Source organism: Dipodomys merriami, unplaced genomic scaffold, assembly GCF_024711535.1.
Source record: "Dipodomys merriami isolate MVZ:Mamm:240054 unplaced genomic scaffold, mDipMer1.0.p SCAF_5, whole genome shotgun sequence".
NCBI lineage: Eukaryota > Metazoa > Chordata > Mammalia > Rodentia > Heteromyidae > Dipodomys > Dipodomys merriami.
In genome coordinates this window covers 36,578,451-36,596,018 of record NW_027206068.1, presented here as the reverse complement: position 1 = coordinate 36,596,018, position 17,568 = coordinate 36,578,451, and the positions used below count along the sequence as shown (strand labels likewise).

The window sequence follows — 17,568 nt, the reverse complement described above, 5'->3', positions numbered from 1 at the left end:
TCTTCATGTTGACTTCTGAACTTACAAACATTCATTTAAAAAAATCTCCCTATTCTTTTATTAAAACAAAAGATTTGATACAGTGTGCCTTTTTCAATTGTTTAAGAAACATGATTAGGTTAATTGTTTTGGCTGGCAATTTTCACCCAACAGCTAATTCATACCTACAAGGCATGATTCATCTTTATGTCTATTAGATTCATTTCATATTGCCTATTCCCATTGCCACTGCCCCAGTTTAGGCCATCATTACCTCTCACCTGGAGTGTTGCCATAACCTGCCAACTCATCTCCCTGCCTCTGGAACCTTTATCTCCTCATATTTATCATCATATTGTGCTTTCAGATTCCCCTGCTCAAATACTTTCAGAGGTTTTCTTCTGCCTGCAGGAGAAATGATAGTCATTATTCTGTGTTCCCTTAGAGTTTTACCTTCTACTGTGACCTCTTTATGTACTACTACTAGATGAAGGCAGATCACACAAGGAAATCCCACACACTTTCTACATTTGCACAGGATCAACATGGTGTTTTCCAGTTTCTGAAAACTTAACATTTTTTTCAAGAGTCACAAATGCAAAACTTCCAATATACATACACTTATAACCTAGCTTTTGGAATTGAAAACCCTTTGGATAGTAATTAAGAAAAATAAAAACAAAACTTATTTTATTATACTTCTACACTTAAGTCAGAAGTATTATTACTATCTTAGGAGCCTGACAAGCTAACACTTAAAATTTTCTGTTACTCTCAGTTTTCTTGATAATGGCATTCTAACTGGGGTGAGAAGAAATCTCACTGTTGTTTTGATTTGGATTTCCTTTATAGCCAGAGGTGAACATTTCTTCATGTGTCTAGTGGCCATTTTTACTTCTTCTTCTGATAAGTTTTTATCTTTAAGTCAATAACCCAATATTACTAGGACTGTTGTTTCTTTGAGGGTTTAAGTTTATGAGCTTTAAGTGTATTTTGGATATTAGGCCCTTGTCTGATATATAGCTGACAAAAATCCTCTCCTCCTATTTAGCTTGTTAGCTATGTCCTTTGTCAGGCAGAAACTTTAAGGTTTGATCCAATCCCACTCATCAAGTCTTTCTTTGACCTATTGTGTTTCTCAACCTACCTATAAAGTTTCAACTTGTACCTAGGAGCCCTAGTGTTTGCCCTACCCCTTCCTGTAATGATTTTATGGTTTCTGGATTTACATTGTGGTCTTTGATCCATTTTGAATTGTTACTAGTGCAAAGTGATATATAAGGATCTGTTTTCAGTTTTCTGCAAGTGCATAGCCAGTTTTGCTGGCACCATTTGTTGAACAGGCTACCTTTCTTCCAGTTTTTGGTTCCTTTATTGGATATTAGATGTGTCTTCTGTTCTATTGATCTAATTCTATTGATCATCAGAACAATTCTTATGCCAGTACCAAGCTGTTTTCATTAGCATGGTTTTGTAGTAGAGTTTGAAGTTTGATATTGTTATTGTTCCTCTAAAATGTTTTTCTTGCTAAGGACTGATTTTGCTGTTTGGTGTCTTTTGTTATTCCATATGAATTTTTTGATTGCTTCATCTATCTCATTGAAGAATGCTGTTGGGATTTTGATAGATATTACGTTGACTTTGTAAATTGCTTTGGGCAGTGTTTCCACTTACACAGTGTTAATTCTTCCCATCCAGGAATAAGGAAGGTCTTTCAATTTCCTTAAGCCTTCTTCCATTCCCCTTTTCAAATTTGTAGTCGTTTTCACTGTAGAGATCCTTCACAATTTTGGTTAATTCTTAGGTTTTTATATTTAACTCTGAGAAATGGGGTTGCTTTTCTGATTTCACCCTCAATCTTCAGCCTCACTGTTGGCATGCAGAAGAGCTACTGCATTTTGTGGGTTGCTTTTATACCCTGCTACTTTGCTTATTGCACTGTTGGTGAGAATGTAAGCTATTCAACTTCTCTGGAAAGCAGTATGGAGTTTCCTCAAAAAGCTAACTATAGAACTACCCAGCAATTCCACTCCAGGGTATTTATCCAATGGGGCAAAAACAAGATTACAGTAAAGCCACCCCAGTGCAACCATATTCATTGTTTACCACAGCCAAGATATGGAATCAGTTCAGATGCCCCTCAAGTGGATGAATTGATCAAGAAAATGTGGTATCTGTACACAATGGAATTCTATTCATCCATCAGAAAGAATGACATTGGACCATTAGTAAGGAAATTGAAAGACTTGGAAAAAAATATCTATATAAAGTGAAATAAGCTGGACCCAGAAAAATATAAGTTGCATGGTTTACCTCAATTGTGGCAGGTAAAATGTGTGGTATGCAAGCAATTACATATGAATTAAATGAAGTGTAATTGACTCTATGGAAAGCACAGACAGTATAATTCATTAGAAATATTAAGTCAAAGCCCAACAAAATAAATACCAGGAAATGGACACTTGCAAGACCAAAGGTGGGGCTAAGGGAAGAAGGATAGAAGAATGAAGCAAACAAAGGTGTAGAATTCAGGCAAGAATTCATTGTATATACCACAGAATTAAGAAAAACAAAATAAGGGATAGATGGAATGCAGGTGAAGATGTTAAATGGATGACACAGATTAAGATTCATTGTATGCATAGACTGCTTTATTAAATGGCAAAAATTCAATATATATCCTGAAAGTTAAGAAAAGTGAGGAAAGGTGAGGGTTGGCTGGGGGTCAAGACACACTGTGTTCACAAACTGCTTTGTGGAATGGCAATTCCTTTGTACAATTACTTAAAGATAATAAAAGTATTCAGTATTTTTTCTTTTACTCTAGTTACATTTTAGCACATTACTTTCTTTACTATGACTGCATTTTTTTTTTGTTTTGGTCTGCCTGTACCAGTCCTGGGGCTTGAATTCAGGGACTTGATGCTGTCCCTAAGCATTTTTTGGTCAACCCTGGCACTCTACCACTTGAACCACAGTTTCACTTCCAGGCTTTTGATAATTAGTTGGAGATAAGAGTCTCCTGGACTTTCTTGCTGGGGCTGGCTTTGAACTGTGATTCTCACATCTCAGCCTCCTGAGTAGCTAATTTCCAGATGTGAGCCACCAGCGCCCCGTTGTACATTCTTAGTTCAAGAACAGTAGAGGGTCTTATTCTTCCATCTGTCCTCAGTATCTTGCCTGATACCTTCAAAGTAGAAGACAGCAATCAAGGATTCATTTCAGTGAATCCCTCTTTTTAATGGCAAATCTTAAAATATTTATATGAAGTTGTTTTGTTTGAGATCCAAAATGTCTCCAGGAAAACATTATTTGTAGATTAAAATTAAAAATGTAACAAGTCTTATTTTTAAAGTGCAACACATGTAGGAGGGGAAATTACATTAATATTTCATCTTGCAAAGTACTCGCTGATTAAACTTAAAAATGACAATAAGTTTTCTTCATCAAATATATGTTAAATATTATTGTATTTTCTGTGTATTACTATAGACCTTGCTGAAAAGGATATTTTGCATGAATATATTTATTGGATTTATATGAAATGTAAAGTTATTGAATAAATATGAGAAATCCTTAAGTGCTTGATATTTTCAAACAAGTGTTTATTTCCTTCAAAGTGTGTAAATACGAATTGTACTATACACTTTAGTTATCTAGACATGTGAACCACAGAATCATAGAAACTACAAACTTCAAAAGCACCAAATATATATAGTCTAGCTGGAGCTAATTCTATTCATGAAGTCAGATATTTTAGCCACATCTGAAACTGTTTCATAGACACAGGTTTGTGTTAAGTCTTTATATATGTAGATAGAACTATCTGAACATTTTTTCAGGTTATACAATATTTTCAATTCTTTCTGTCTCTAAGAAATGAAGAAGCACTTTTAGGGAATTGGAAGAGTACTCAGGCAGAGTGGAGTTGGGGAGTAGAGCCCTGAGCAGAAGTAAGATTTATTAGCATGATCAATACACAACAAATTTCTGTATGAAATTATCACAGTAAACTCAATTACTATACAACAAATGTTAATAAGAAAAGATAAAAAATTTTACACGTATGTTTTCCTCTAAAAATCATAAGCTATTTATGTAAACAATATTTCTAAACTCATAATTCAAGAAGCATCAATTAGAAAGCTAATATCTTGGCATTTTGCCAAATTCTCATCATCATAGCCAAGTAGGAAAAACATGACATCTAAAGCAAGTGAATGTATTACATTTCATAATGTCCTAGGAAGAGAATATCAACAAATGCTTAAGAATTCCAAAGAACATAGCATCTTAAAAATCAGTTAACTCTGACTCCAGGCTGGGCAATGTAGAGGATAAGGGAGGAGTAGCTGCTGGATATTTCAGTACTGAAGCAGAAAAAGAGGTATTGATACACTGGGCTAGTTCTGATGCCTAGCAGCCCCCCCTCCCCCAGCAACAATATGTGCATTTTCTGTGTATTGACAGTCAGCTACGAATAATGGAAATACACACCATGAGAAAAGTCTGGAAGGGCTATTGGACATCAAAGTTTAGGTGGAGAAAGAATAAGATCCGAGAGGGTGTGGTCAAATAAAAAAACTGTTAAAAATGTTGGCAATGGGACAGAGAAGTCTTATTGTGCGCATGCACACACACACACACACACACACACACACACACACACACACACACACACACACAGATTTAGTCTTAAAGAACATCTTTTCCCCCTATAACCTGTACTGCTCCTAACTTCACAGGGGTCAGAGCATGCAACTTTGTTGTCAGAGCAACAAAGAAAAGTGAATAATACCCCTAGGAACATTTGGGCATTTTTAGCTTCTAGCTTGAAATAGGCTCCTGATGAAAATGGAGAAAAAAACCAACTCTAATGTTCAAAGTTTCAATTGTTCCATTGTCTAGGGAAACACTAATTTTTCAATAAAATCTAATTACAAGTTAAAGTTTATTATTCCATCAAGCTTATTTTATGGAATGCATTTTAAAGTTCAATTGAGAAATAAAAATAAATAAATGTTTATTATTCTCCCTCCCTATTAGTCATGTCAAAATATATTTCATTATTCTTGCCAACATAAGAATATATAGATATTTTGGATAAAAACTGCTTTTGGGGGAAGATAAAGAACACATAATTAGAATATGCATTGTAAGTGAACTTAAATATAGCTTAATGGGACAGGTTGGGAGAGATGGATGAGAATATTGAAAGGAATAGCCTTGATCAAGATGCATTGTATTCATAAACTGCTTTGTTAAATGGCAACTCCTTTGTATAACCACTTAAAGATAGTATAATAAAGAAGTTGATTGGACTAGGTATTAAACTCTATGAAGGTAATGAAAATGGATAAAGAAAATGCAATCACAAAGGAGGAGGCAACAATACTGGGTAAGAAATGTACTCATTACCTTGCTCATGTAACTGTAACCCCTTTGTACAGTATTTTCACAATAAAAATCTTTAAAAATGCAATAAAAATGAAATTAAACTACAATGATGTACAAAGCCTATCTTGGGTGAAGCAGAAGTAGATGTTGGTATTGAGGAAGAAACTGGAGGAAAAAACTGGAGGCTGACTGCTAAAGGTTTCTAGGGTGGAACTTACAAATTATTTTTAAGTGATAAGTGTAGCATTTAATTCTTTTAAAACCTGGGAATGGAGCAAAAAGTTATTTATTCATCAAGCTTCTCCTCTACATTTTGTTTTATTTTAGTTCACATCATTACATTTTTTTCCATGGGACCTTAGCTCTGCTGTTTAGTGATGGATTTACTTGCACAATTAAGTGCAAGCAATTATCTCTGAAATGGTAACTGGATATTCAGGAGGTGCTTATTAGTTATCCAGTAAATAAACAATTGAAAGAAGTGAGAGAAATTAGATGAGGGTAAACTGTTAAGAATGATTGCGAGAAAAGCAATGACAGCCTGGTCTAGATTTTGATAGTGGTGGAGGAGCGAAAAAAAGATTCCCTACTATTTAAGTTACCAAAGAGGAACCAACAGAGAGTCGAACAGGAGGAAAATGGCTTGGCAAATTCAAGACTTTCATCTGTTTTCTGGGTAAATGATGATGCTTCCCCTATTACCTAGAAAGAAGATGTTAGGTGCTGATCTCCGGTACCTGTGGGAGTTTGAGCTTTAAATACACATAGCTTGATTTGTCAGTGGGAGAGTGCAACGGAAGTACCAACGCCAGAGTCATCATAAATATCTGCAGCCGTCATGAAGGTCAAGAAAGTCAGGCTCCGTGGGGATGTCTTATACCTTCTAACCACTTAGCATATTTATATCACTTTCAAAGAATGCGAGAATGAAGGGTACAGTCTTTGCTTCTTGATGCTTTTCTCATTGTGGAATTTGAGTGACGGTAAAGAAATCAAGTAGACCATGTAGACGCTAAAGCTGATGGCTCCAGCCCAGCCTCCTGAACTCCTTGTGGCCCATCTAACACTCTCTCTTCAGCATTTTACCCATGTCGATCTAAGTGCTGCTTAGAAAACCATCTTTGTGAGGACTGGCAACCTCAACTAAACAACCATTCACTTGAGCGAAGTAGACGCTGAATGGGAATGTGGAAGTTGCCAAATGAGATTTTGTCTGCCACTCTGAAGTTCTGTATGGCAGAGAGGAAAATTGCAAAGAATAATGTTTTTTTCCCACTTTCCTTACACACAAGATATAGCCATAAAGGCAATTTGACTTTTAAGTGGAAGAGATTCTAAAGGAATTCTTCAATCATCAATAACTTCTCTCTTCAGTGTCTCATTATTACAGTTACAAAATACAAAATAAAAGGTGAAAAAGGAGAGTGCTTTTTGGTAACAATCCAAAAGACTGCACTGTGTATGTTTGTGTATTTTATAGGAATTTTCTATAGGTAAAAAATTTGCCATGCAATGAAAATATTGTGAAATTTCTAGAAAAACAATCTATTCATACAACTCATAGAAACCATGCCTGATTAGTTGAACTTAATAAATTCATACTTGCGCTTGTAAATTTCAGTTTAGACAACTGGGTAATTCAGTTGGAGTGGAAATGCTATGAAAGATAAATTGGAACAAGCAATTTGTTGGATGTTCTCTGTATGACTAACATATAGGCTAAATATCTATATCCTCCAATTTAATTCCTGTTGTAACAGTATTTGGAGGTGAGGTATTGGAGCTATTAGGTTTAGATTGGGGTTGTATGGAAGAGTTTTCCTCATGGGTCTATAGTCTTAAGGAAAGGAACAGAGATCTCTTGCTTTCTTTTCTTCATGTGAACACAGGAAAATATCACACTTCTGAGAAGAGGGTCTACAACAAGTCTTCTGGTACCTCAGTCTCATACTTTTCAGATTCTAGAAATAGAGACTTTTTCAGATTCCACAAAGAAATATCATTTATGACCTTTTTTTGCATCAGTCTGAGCAACCTAAACTAATCATGTTGCTCAAATAGTGTACAAAAATAATCTGAAGGTTGTTTAATATGTGGATTCTTAAACTCTAACCTAAATAAGTATTTGTGTCCATTGGCAATGGAGGTGTCTTCCCACTTCATTTTATGTGAATTTCAAAGTGATTTTGATGCAGCCTATTCTGGGCAATAATTAGCCAAATACTATATATATTGGAGACAAATAGATTGTTGTATTTGCTCAATAGGTGGGAAGATTGGGAGGAAAGGGAAAGGTAAATCATTCTTTTTTCTTCAACTTTTTTGTATTTCTTACTTGATCAAAACACCTAAAACTGTCAGTTTTCTTCCTACATCACATATAAGTGAACAAAGGTTTAGGATAATTGAAGAAGAATTATAGAGAGGGTGAATATTTGATAACATTTTAATCTATTTCCTGCCAGAGCTTCCTTTGCTCAACAATTACAGAGAAAATCTATTTCCTCTCAAATTACTATGTTATAAGAATGCAGGAAATCACAGTCAAGGGTGTTTTTATCTTAGACAAAATTATAAAATAAGCATTAATTCAGAAATTATTAATTACCCCTTCCATACCAAATGGAGCAAGTTAATTTGATGAAAAATGAGCTTATAAATTCTGAGTGTATTGAGTACACACAAGTTAGCACACCAGGTAGATCCAAAAAGATAGGTTCTTTTGTACTTGATGAAATATCTTAGCTTAAAATTTGAAGATTTTTTTTTGAGAATTGAGGTTTCTAAACATTCCTCAAAATCTTTTTGTTTTTGGTACAGATATGTCAAGATCTAAGTCCCATGCCTTGACTCATTATCAGCTCTGTAGTGAGGTGTGAGCTGGTCACCAATATCTCTTAGCTTGACAGAAATCACTGGGATTAAGGAATCATCAGAAACAATGTCTCTGCATTTTGAAAAGAAGGTTATATATTTCAAAATAGAAGCAATTAATTATATTCTACAGATCTCATTTTCTCCTTGAGGCAGATACAAATTCCAACTGTTTCAGACCTTGTAGCGCCATCTCTCAAATTGGCATATATTTTGACATATTTTTTTGAAAGCAGCTTGCATCATGTTGTATATACCAACACATGGTGACCTGAAACTGTTAAGCAAAATACAAAATATCACTAATAATCTATCTGCTATGTAATATTAATAATCAAAAGAAACAGCTCCTACCATATGGAAGGACAGCTCTGTAATATCTATTTCGTTTTTTTAAAAATATCTATGAAGTGTTCTAGTATGAATTACAAATCAGAGAAAAATCTTCAAGAAAAGACTCATGGTTCAGCTCCTTGGTTGTGTGAAAACAAGCATATTTTTCTGCAATTAAGCAGCAGGTTGCTTGCGTTGGGAAAGCACCAAGGTCGGAGGATCTGAGATGTAGGGTTTTTCTCTTTTTCTTCCCAGAGCAGATCTACCGAATGAGCTGTTGGAAACACCAAAAGGTCATTTAGCTTCTCCTATTCGTGGTGTGTGTTAAATGGACATTGCCCGAACCTTTCCAGTTTATCCATTTATACATAGATAGAAAGATAGATAATTGTTATAGATAAATGCCCCAATGTATAAACTACTGAGTTTCTTACACAAAGAGGAACTATTACTATTCCAGTTGGGTGAAGAAATTTCAAATTTTACTAGTCTATAAAACATTTTTATCAGCTTGTTTTCCTAGTGGGAAGTAATTAGGTCATAAGAAGAGAGAAATAACCATTTTAGCCTTAACAAGTAGAAATGCTATTCACCCCATGCTGGCTCTTTGTGAGACAGTATTTCTTTCACTGTATTTAGTTTTACAGATTGTGACGTTCATTGATATTAGGCTCCAGGAAATGTATTTTTCTCACATTTTCAGAACTGGCATTTGCTTCTAAGCTTACTAATAAATCTACCATCTTCATAGATATTTCCTTGTTAATTGTAACTCATGTTCTATTTTATTCCTTCCATTGCATTAGTTTCCTTTTCAGAAAGGACTTTCTTCGTCTAGGAGTGGAGAGCCATGTTACCTGTGCAACTCTATTCTGGATCCCATTTCATTTGTCACTGTTCTTTCCCATCCCCAACCTTTTTGTAACATGTCATTGACTTGAATATTTGGTGAATGAAACAAAGCTTGGCAGAAAAACATAAATGGAGATAAGAGGCACTGTGGAGGTTCGTGGTTAGTGGTCAACAGTAAGAAAGTATTTGATTTTAATTCCTTGCAAACCCCCTACAGCTGAAGAAGTTCTTATAGCATACTAGCCTCCAGTTCCTCTCTTCTAAGATGAAGCTCATCACATTTGTCTCATGGGATTCTTGTAGCAATAAACCAGATAATCCATGTCACTTTACAGTGGAGTTATACTACAGAACATTTGGTTAATAATGGTTACCTATTACTGAGACATATCAGTGGCTTTTCATATCACAATATCTAGCAGAGTATCTAATCAAATTAGTATGTCCTAAATATCTAAATAAGTACTAAGTATATAGTCTATGTATGTACATATAAAGTCTTGTACTTAAATTAATTTGTTAAATGAAGGATAAGACTTTTTTTTCTTTATTGGAGAAATTGAGTATTGAACTCAGAGTCTTGTGCTTTCTAGGTAAGTACCCTACCACTTGTGCCACACCCCCAGATCTTTTTGCAATTTTTTAGTTTTGTTTTCAGGTAGGGCCTAGCAGTTTTGTTGGGCCAGTCTCAGATCATATGCCTATCATCCTACCTCTGCCTCCCAAGCAGCTGCAAATTTAGGTGTAAGCCACCATGCCCAGCCCAGGATCAGACATTTTTTTCAAGTAGTTGGTATTTTGGTAACCCTTCTGTACTATAGAATTATAGGTTCAATTTTTGAAGGTTTTTTAGTATAAGTTAGATTTTACAACTTTACACATGGTATAGCTTTGTACATTGTGTGTGTGTGTGTGTGTGTGTGTGTGTCCCTGTTACATGCTCTGAATCTTATCTGGGTCACACATGGTATGTCTCTGATCAATTGTTTCCTTACTAACTGCCTTTTCTTTTTTAGTGCTATTTGTAATATGAGTCTCCTCAAATCCTATACCTAATCTAAAATTTATTGCTAGTCTGGAAATTGTTATGCTGTTAATATTTCCATGCTATGTATATTGGTACAATTCTTGCAAACAAGGTGATTAGTGTCATGGTTTTGAAAAAAATATTTGGGAGATATATGTATCTATCCAACTGCACTTACTCAACTGTGTTCATGTGTGTGGCATGTGTGAAGGCAGTGATAGTGACAGTAACTGACAAGGAATTAAAGATAAGTGCTACTTTGTACTTCCTGTGGAGCTCTTCTCTATATATGACTTTATTTATTTTTTAAAATATATATGTTTTATTGTAAAGATACTTCACAGAAGGGTTATAGTTACATGAGCATTGTTAGCCCCTCCTTTGTTTTCCCCCTACCATCCCTTCCCTCTCCACCTCCCCACCTCCTCCCTTTTCCCACCCTGAAGTTGTAAAGTTTGTTTTCAACATAGTGTCTTGTACATCTTGTTGTTACAATGGGTCATTCTGTATCCTTATTTCAGCATTTTGTTATTTCTCTCCCCCTACCCAAATTAAGAAAATGGATATACAAGATACAGGGCACTGGAATCAAACAGAGTGAAAACAGAGGTTATACCATGGGGGAAGAACATACAAAAGAAACAAAAAAGAAATCACATAGTACATTAAAAACAATTAGCAAGAAAGATAAAACCTCTTGCATCCCTATCTTGGGGTTCATTTTGCTTAGGATCATCTTACATGATCTGTATGGCTTTATTTCAAAGCATAATGCTTTGGTCTAGTCTTTGTATGTAGGTTATATCTTCATGTTTTCTGTATTTATTTCTCTTTTTCAAGTACAGTATAACTTCAAGTTCCATTTTGTCCATTTGATAAGAAAAGTATATTCTGTGTAGACATTGGCTTCTTAGAATGCCTCTCTGTTCCAAGGTGAGATCACAAGTGTATTAATGGCCTACTTTTCCCATACCAAGAAAATTGATTTCCCCTTTGTTTCTAAGGAAAATCATTCTGAGGGTACTCACCGCTTTGTGATGAATGGCACTATAAAAACACTTGGAGACTTCAGGAGGAAGAATACTGATTTAAAAAGTGTTTACTCCATACAGTCTTATTTTATTCCCTTAATAATACATTCAGTTAAAAAGGCAGCTCCCCTCACTGTTCTTTAAACTAAATCTATATAAATATTTCTCTGTATAGTCCAATGCTCACGAAGCTATAGCACACAGCACTGTATTGTGGTTTTAGCTGTCCATCCACCCTACTATATATAAGTCCTGTATTTTTGGACTTGCCAAGTCTACTCAAACACTTATTTTCTAATTTATATCATTTGCTCAAAATAATTTATTTCCTGATTTATATTATTTGTTACTCTCCAGTCTCATAGAACTTGCCTTTCAATTCCTGGGACTTGGAGAGACAATTGGGTGGGATGTGCTTGGCCTTAAGTCTAAGGGCTCTTTTCAGTTGGTTTCAGTATGAAGGGCCACTGAAATGTCTAACAGAATTACTAGCTTGTGTTAACAGGCACTGCCAAACTATGTACATTATTACATTCCTAGCACATTCTATTAATTATGGAAATCACTTTCATTTCAATAGTGGAATTTACATGACAACAGCTTCTGATGCTCAGTGGAGCATCACACCAGTATGTCACAGAATTCCCTTGCAGTGTGGCATTGACAGGGCTCAATTGACAACAAATTTGCAATGAAAATGCCTCAGAAATGTGCATCCACGTAGATTATTACTTAGAAGTGATTATCTCAACATCCACATAGGTCAAGAATGTAAAAGAAGGCAAATTCCTCATTCTTAGATTATTAAAATAAATTACTATGAATATGTAGCAATACACATAAATGTAAAAGACTTAAGATCTCTCTTAAATATTTAACAAAGGTGTTTGCATATAGAACTGTTGCCCTGTGTTCTCTCTTAAAACTATATAATGCTTTTTATATTTTACAAGTCTTGCACAAGGGTTGGAAGAACACTTTAAAATCAGACAAGTAAATAGAATAGTACGGAAGAACTATGATTAGGAGCTAGTAAAGAGGTAAAATAGAATTAGGAAAAAATTAAGCTAAGTATCACAACAAAGTTCTTAATAGGGAGAACCATTAGACTGGGAAATAGCCTTTCAAAGGTTCTAGAAAAAGATATCACATGAGCCAGTTAAAATTAGACTGGGCTGAGCTACTCCAAAATACGGTAATGCTATAGGGACAAACCTGACATTAAAAGTGGAATGAGGAGGTGACTTAATGGTTTCTACCAGCTTAGTGATTAGTATGATTGTATTCATTTTATGTGTTCAGTCTTGGATGATAATCTATCATTTTATGCTATGTTTTAGGAGCAATTTCAACAAATTCATGTAATACAGAATTGGAGGCACTTAGCAGAGTCTCAGAAGAGGTGAGAAAGTACAATGAAATCAGTGTAATACAACAACTATGACTTAAAAAACTACTCTTTTATGGGAATAACTCCTGTAGAAAGCAAGTCTCATCCTGCAACTCCGACCAAAGTACATAAATATATCTTTTCCTTTGGTCTTTCAATACAAATTAGGTATCAATGTTTATTTATTTATTTATTTAATGGTTTCTTGAATGTTGAGCAGGGAAAACAAACAGTATTTTATCCCCAAGCAAACACTGAATTTTGGTATCTAAGAGCAAGAACTCTACCAAAAGATCACCCTTCATTCTGTGGCTGATCGTTAGAGGAATGAGCAAGAAACAGAAGATAGTTCAATTTGATTTTTGAAAAAGGAAGATTGACTTGAAAAAAGAGAAAAATGTTCCCAGGGAATATGGGAGATATTATTACTGTGGATGTACCAAAATAAGCTTGCTCTTAATTTTATGTGATCTCATTGATACCTTGATGTAGAGATGTGAGACAGGTGAACTTTTGATAATTATCTGATTTTTATCCACTACAAATATTAATTTCAATTTAAATAAAAATAAGTATTTAATTTTAAGCTATATTTGCACTTGCTCATCTTACTGATTTTTAATTTCAGTAACAAGGTCAGAGATGCATTTGTCATGTTTGGTCATTTTGAGATAAATCAAGTAATCTACACTTCTTTTCATATTAGCATGCAACTTTAAAAGTTTTCCATATATAAGTGAGTCATAGGGCATATTTTTATCATTGATATGATATTGATATGATATTATTGGTATGATTTTCATTATTGATATGATTTTATTATTGATATAATATGTTTGTGTGGCTTTCCACTTATTTTCTTGACTAAATGATGACATAACCCTGAAGTGTAAAATCTACCATTCAATTTAAATAGAAAAAAAATTTCCCTTTGTTTTGTCTGTGGCCAAAGTATTTGTGTGATTTAAGATTTATAGTTCATTGATGAGAGTCTAACTCATAACCAGAAGTTTTATACCATTTTTTGGGAGGGTCCAGTCAATCTAAGATCTTACTATGCTCTTTCCTCCCCTCATCTTGCCTGCTGAGTACCATGAATCAGGAGAGCCTGGGACATGTCTATTCAAAATGTACATGCCTCTGCTGGGCAGTCAGAGTACCCAACAGTGGACGGTGAAGACCTGCACACATGGGAAATCTTTGTAAATGTAAAATACTGCTATTATAAAGGGCAAACATCTTTTTATTAAAACATAGTGTATAGTAACCCCCAAATCTTCAAATTTTATTAGCCATGTTTTCATATGATCAAAATGCTTTATGTGCATGTCTGAAAAATGGAACAATGAAGCTTGTTGGAACTGGTTTGGGAAGAGTGGTAGGGAAGATGAGGGAGAGTGATGGAGGTCGGTGAGCCTGATCAAGGTACATTCTATATGAATATGGACCCATGAGAATGAAAAGTCCTTGTAAAAGTAATTAGTATTAATAAAAAATGTGAAAAAAACCTACTAGCCTCCTTTAGAAAGAAGACACACAGCAATAGAGTCAAAACTAATTATTAAAGAGCCCTAAATATCTTTGTTAGGAACTATTACCATTGCATTTATTGCAGTGACAAAGTAGAAGTTTTTTTTGTAATGCTTATATTAAATGTACCTATGCACACAATAGAATTCGGGTAGCATCCTTAAAAGGCAATCAGATACACCAAAACAGGCTTAGACTTAGGCATATGAATAGATGCTATTTCTCTCCAAATAGATGCTATTTCCCCCTCCTCAAAGAAACAATATCACTCTAGGAATTGCTAACACACATAACACACACACACACACACACACACACACACACACATTTAAGAAAAGAAACTATAGCTGAAATGCTCAACATACACTAACCTGCACCCATAATCATTACAAATTGCCACACACCAACTTGCAATTATGGGGAGTACACATATATATTCCAAACACATCTGTTACTACTGGAACAAGAGTAGAAAGCAAATTAGTTGAGTGCTTGAACACAGGTTTTTAGAAGCATGCAGTTTTATTTAAAATTTTACAACGGTCTAAGATATTTTAAAAGGGGGGAAACCCTTAAAACATCTATCTTAAAGTATTGGACTTTAGACTCTTAACAGACTGTTACCACAAGGGAAAACTAGAAGGACACCTACATGAAATCCTTAAGAAATGAGCTTATTGGATATATTACTCAGTCTATTTTTGGATTGCGAATCTCCCGCCCTCTCTGAAGTTATCTCACTGTCAGATAAGAAAATGGAACAGGATCGATGAAGAGATAAGCTCACAGTCTTTGATTTCTTTCTTTCTTTCTTATGCACAAAAGAGCAAAGGGCAGTGAGTTAGGGCTCCTTTCCAAGCGTGCTTGAGAGAGGACGAATCCTCTTGCTGCCCCTGGCTGCAGAGTTTACCCGGGCAGCCGTGCCCACCTCCCCTCACAACCTCCACACCCACACGAAGCTGCTGCCGTGCCAGCCAGTCATCGCACGTTTTCTGGTGCACAAAGCCTTTCAAGCCCCCAGATCACGACTCCTGAGCTAGAGCAGAGCTGGAGGTGGCTGGCTTGGGAAAACTGGTCTCTTTGGGGGTTTGCAAGGCATTAGTTAGTCCCTCTGTGTCTCACTTCTTGGCTGCAGATCTGTGCCTCGAGATCTATCTCCTCCGGGAGATACAGGCGTGCGCGCGCGCATACACACACACACACACACACACACACACACACACACACACACACACACACACACACACACAGTCAATGCACATTTGCCTCTGCTCATTTGCCTCTGCTCACCACCCTTCCCGTCTCTGGGCAGATTGTAGGGACTGATCCCTGCTCTTCCATCTCAACTTTCCCCTGCTCCACCTGCCCCACGCGGTACCCCAGATCCAGCGCCCTAGCTGGGCGCCCTCCAGAGGGGCACGTCCCCCTCTGGGCTCCTTACCTGGCACTGACAACTCCTGACAGGGACTGGAGCTGACCGAGGTGGCAGAGGCAGCGGAGAGCCTGCAACCCGGGCTCTGGCTCATGGTTGGTCCTCTTCATCCGACACAAAAGAGGTAGCCGGGCTGCCTTTGTCCTTTTCCAAATCCAAGGGAGAACTTATTTTGCCCCCGAAATGGCCAAGTTGTGCGCGAAGCTTCCTGTCACGGTGGCCCCCCCGCCCCCGCCCCCTCCCGGCTGCGCGCTGGACCACTGCCCGGTGGCACAGCATCCAGACCTCCGAGTCGAGGGGGAGTGGGAAGAGGAAGGAGTGGAGGAGAAGAGAAGGAGGAGGTTGGGGAAAAGGGGGACCCAGTGGTCTTTGGCAAAAAGGGGGAGGGGAGCACTTCAGAGCCCCATCCCCCTCCGCCTCCTCCTCTTTATGGGCAAACCCACTTCCCAGGCGCGCAAGCCAACTTTCCTTCACCTTGGCCAGGCTGAAACCTTCGCATCTAATCGGGACTCTCCCAGCAGAGGCACGGACCTTGTGGCATCTTCTCCTTTTCTTTCTGTTTGCCACCCTCTCTGTTGCTCCCTTCCCTCCTCCCCTCCTCCTTCCTCTCTCCTTTTATAGGGGTGTGTATCTGCAGAGTCTTTAGTGAGCCCGGGTACCTAGATGAGAGGATTATTGTGCCTAGAGCCCGGGGAGGTTTGCCTGCTTTGCTTCACTGTTGGAAATCTTTAAGTAGCGCAGGCGAAATAAAGGCCGGTGAATTTGGGAAGAGTGGGATGAAGGGGCGTGGGGCGACGGCGAGGAGAGGGCGGTGGCTCCAACTTCGAAGCGTGGCTAGAGCTACCGGCTTGCGCGCCAGCGGGGGCCAACCTTCCTCTCCCAGGAAGAACTCTCCTGTGGTCCCAGGGCAAGGGGCCCGACTGCTTGCCCAGTACCAGAGCAAATAGGGAAGAAGGGAACAGAGTAGGAGCAAGTGAACTAGCGAGGCCGGTGAGCAGCGCTGCCCTACACGCCTCTCAACTGCACATTGAGAGCCCCTGGAGAGGGCTTGTGCAGAACAATCTCTGGGTCGGGAGGGAGGGAGACGCTCCGGTTTCCTAGCAACCCTCATCAATCTTCTCCGGATGGCTCTCTCTGAAGGAATGTGATTGGACAGCCCCTGGAGAGCAGTCACGCCCATTCAAGAATGCTGGGTTGCTGCTTTTTCTCATTCTCCTAAATTTCTTGGGTGGAATAAAATTCTCCGCAAGTGCTGAAATAGCTTCTTTCTTTCTTACCTCCCATACAACCACACTGCCCCCTTGCAGTTACCCCTTCGCGCATCTACCCCTCCATCCCCCACCATTGGACCTTCTGCCGTGCTGCTTTGGTTAGAGTCACTGTTTCCTACAAAATCTTTTCTTTCTTCCTCAAATTAAATAAATAAATAAATACCTTAAATCGGTGACGTAGGCACAAAAGAGAAAAAAGGCACACTGAAATAGCTTTCATAGGCTGCAAGCTACAGATAAAATCCTAAAGGTAAAATTTCAGGCATCCATTCTATATTTAGAAAGGCATCGTGTTTGCTTTCAAAATTGAAACTTCATTAATTTTTCCATTCTCATACTAACTTTGTATTATCAAAGGACTGAGTTGTATGAAGCCAGACACATTTAAACTTAATGTTTAAATGGTACATTTATTCTTTAACGTTTAATGTTAAGTTGCTTAACAACTATTG

General features: G+C 37.3%; 1 protein-coding gene across 4 annotated transcripts in view; it reads right to left on the bottom strand.

The window, feature by feature from the left end:
- Positions 1 to 16,711, bottom strand: part of Grm3 (glutamate metabotropic receptor 3) — a 210,452-nt gene extending 193,741 nt beyond the window's left edge. For 2 of the 4 annotated variants that reach the window (XM_069996377.1, XM_069996378.1), the window contains exon 1: positions 15,855 to 16,710. The gene's annotated coding sequence lies outside the window, so the exon portion shown is untranslated. Of the gene's footprint in view, positions 1 to 15,854 lie in introns of all 4 variants that reach the window. The other 2 variants (XM_069996380.1, XM_069996379.1) reach the window with 2 other exon arrangements.
- Between the last annotated feature and the right edge of the window lie 857 nt (positions 16,712 to 17,568).